General features: G+C 33.6%; 1 pseudogene; it reads left to right on the top strand.

Annotated features, from left to right (window-relative positions):
* Window positions 1-1,203: 1,203 nt before the first annotated feature.
* On the top strand, window positions 1,204-1,724 carry LOC103596259 (annotated as a pseudogene).
* The last annotated feature ends 1,608 nt before the right edge of the window (window positions 1,725-3,332 follow it).

The following is a 3,332-nucleotide window of genomic DNA, read 5'->3' as shown; positions in this document are numbered from 1 at the left end:
TCATCCATCTTGTGTGTAAATTGCCAAGTAGTATTCCATGGTACCACTACTTGTTTATCCATTCACTAGTGATACACATTTGGGTTCTTTCCAGTTTTTAGAAATTATGAATAAAGTTTCTTCTTCAAAGATTCTCACGCCTAGGAAGGGAACTTCTGGATCTTATGGCAATAGTATGTTTAATGTTGTAAGAAGCTGCCAAATTCTCTTCCAAAGTGGCTAAAACTTTTGCATTTACACTAGCAATGTAGGAGTAGCTGTCCTGTTGGTCCACATCCTAACCAGAATTTGGTACTGACAATTTTTAAAATTACAGCCATTCTAACTGGTGTGCAATAGTATGTGAATGTGGTTTTAATTTACATTTTCCTGAAGAATAATGATATCAAGCATCAAATGTGCATCTTTGCCATTTGTACTTCTTCATTGGTACAATATCTGTCAAATTTGTTTTTGCCCATGTTGTAAAAAATCAATTGCTTGTTATTATTGCTAAGTTTGAGAGTTCTTTAAATATTTTTAATATGAATCCTTAATCAAGTATGTATTTTGAAAATTTTTTTTTCCAGTCTATGGCTTGTCTTTTCATTTTATTAACTGTTAATGTTCCTTAGCATATTTTAAAGAGAAGTTTTTAATTTTGATGAAATATGATTATTAAATTTTTTCTTTTACAGTTCTTGCTTTTTGCACTCCATTTGATTCTTTTTTTATACTACTTCTCTGCTGAGATTTTCTGTTTTCATTTATTACAACCATATTTTCCTTTACCTCATTAAGCATAGTTATAATAACTGCTTTATAGACCTTGAACACTAATTTAAACATTTGGGCCATCTCAGAATTAGCCTCTGTTGGTAGTATCTTCTCTAGGAATATGTCACCCTTTCTTTTTTGGATTGCATACTGGATGTAATGTTATGTCCTGGAGATTCTTAATTTCTGTTTTATTACCCAAAAGAATTGTTAGTATTTTCATATTATTAGGCAATTAATTTGTTTAAATTCAAACTACAAACTCTGTCTCTTGGCCAGCAGCTCAAATCTCAGTTCTGTTTTTTCTTTTTTTCCTTTTTGTAATTCTCCTTTTGCATGGTTAATGACTCAACTAGAGGTGGGATCAGTTTATATGCAGAATTTGGGATCAGTTTATATACAGAATTTGTCCTTTCCAATCTCATCTGTGGTGGAACCACTACCAAGATGCAGATTTTCATAAAAACCCTTATGAGGAAGACCATGGCTCTAGAAGCTGAACCCTCAGGTACAACAGAAAATGTAAAGGCCAAGATCCAGGATAAGGAAGGAATTCCTCCTGATCAGCAAAGAGTAATCTTTGCTGGCAACCAACTGGAAAATGTACATATTTTGTCTGACTATAGCACTCCAAAGGAGTCCCCTCCTCATCTTGTGTTGTTACTTCATGGTGGTGCTAAGAAAAGGAAGAAGTCTTACACCACTCCCAAGAAGAGTAAGTATAAGGAAAAGAAGGTTAAGCTGGCTGTCCTAAAATACTATAATGTGGATAAAAATAACAAAATTAGTTGCCTTCATTGGGAGTGCCCTTCAGATGAATGTGGTGCTGTAGTTTTTAATGGCTGGTGACTTCAACAGATATTATTGTGGCAAATGTTTTCTGACTTATTGTTTCAGCAAACCGGAAGACAAGTAATTGTGTATGAGTTAATAAAAGATATGAACTAAAAAAAAAAAAAAAAAAAAAATGGGAGCACTCCTATCAGGCTCTCTATAGGACTTCCCCCTAAATTTTCAGCAGGTGTGGTTGTCCTAAACTCTTTCCTCTGGTCTTTATGCCAAAAAGATTGTGGATTTTCTCTTTGACTTTTAGCCTTTGCATGACACCAATTGATTTTCCTTACTCTAAAAGCCATAAAAATGTAAAACTTATTTCATTCTTCCAAGTTTTTACTCCTTTGCTGAGTCTGAGTGGTTCACTGTTCAAAGCCTTCAGGTAAATTTATAGTTCTTATTTCTGAGAAAACTCATCATTTGGTAGTTTACTCAGCTATAGCAGAAGGAAAAATCCTATTCTAATAATTAAAAAAAATCTGAATCATGATTCACATAAAATTCATACATTGTGATTGGTTATATGTCTCTTAAGTATAATCTATTGACTATTTTTTATTTTTTTTAATTTTTATTTATTTATTTATTTAAAAAGATGACCGGTAAGGGGATCTTAACCCTTGACTTGGTGTTGTCAGCACCACGCTCAGCCAGTGAGCGAACCGGCCATCCGTATATGGGATCTGAACCCGGGGCCTTGGTGTTATCAGCACTGCACTCTCCCGAGTGAGCCACTGGGCTAGCCTATTGACTATTTTTTAAATTATTTTATTGTCTATTTCTTTATTGCTCATTTTCCCCTCACAATTTAATTGTTGAAAAAAACAGGCTGTCTTGTGAAGTCTCCTACAAGTCTAATCTTGCTAATTGTACCCCTGTGGTGTAATTTATCATGTTTCTCTGTTCTCTGTATTTCCTACAAAATCATAGATCTAGAGATTAATTAGATTCAAATTCAAATAAGCAACTTTTTTTTTTTTTTGAAGATCACTTTATAGATGGGTGTGAATCTTTATTAGGAGTAAATTTCAGCTTCTTATTCTATAAATTAAGAATTTTTGTTATGTCAGTGGTTTTCAAATCTGTGTTTTGGAAGAGCTTAAATTTTTGCAGGGATTCTATGGAGGCAAATAAGAACCTCTCTTCCCATACTATAATCTAGCTTGCCTTTTATCTGTTTTATTTATTGCAGTTCATTGTGATATTTCATTTGAAGAAATATTTGAAAACCTGGAAAACAATGGATTAACTATAGACTAAATTTTCATTTTAATATGTAGGTAATATTCATAAAGTTTTAAAATCCTTCATTCCTGGGCCGGCCCATGGCTCACTCGGGAGAGTGTGGTGCTGATAACACCAAGGCCATGGGTTCGGATCCCATATAGGGATGGCCGGTTAGCTCACTTGGGTGAGTGTGGTGCTGACAAAACCAAGTCAAGGTTTAAGATCCCCTTACCGGTCATCTCTTAAAAATAAATAAATAAATAAATAAAAATAAAATCCTTCATTCCTTTCTTCTTTCCTTTTTTCCTTTCTTCCTTTTGTCTTTCATTTATTTTTTCTTTCCAGAAAATTTTGAGTACCTACTGTGTGGCAGATACTGCTCTTGTCACTGGAAAACATTATTATACAAAACAGTCAAAACTCCCTGACTCTCTGGAGCTCACATTCTAGTGCAGAAAGTCAGACAATAAATAATGAACATAAAAATAAATATATAATATGCTTACAGGTGATAA

This window comes from Galeopterus variegatus, unplaced genomic scaffold, assembly GCF_000696425.1.
Source record: "Galeopterus variegatus unplaced genomic scaffold, G_variegatus-3.0.2 Scaffold1967, whole genome shotgun sequence".
Lineage (NCBI taxonomy): Eukaryota > Metazoa > Chordata > Mammalia > Dermoptera > Cynocephalidae > Galeopterus > Galeopterus variegatus.
This window is presented reverse-complemented; position numbering and strand designations above follow the sequence as displayed.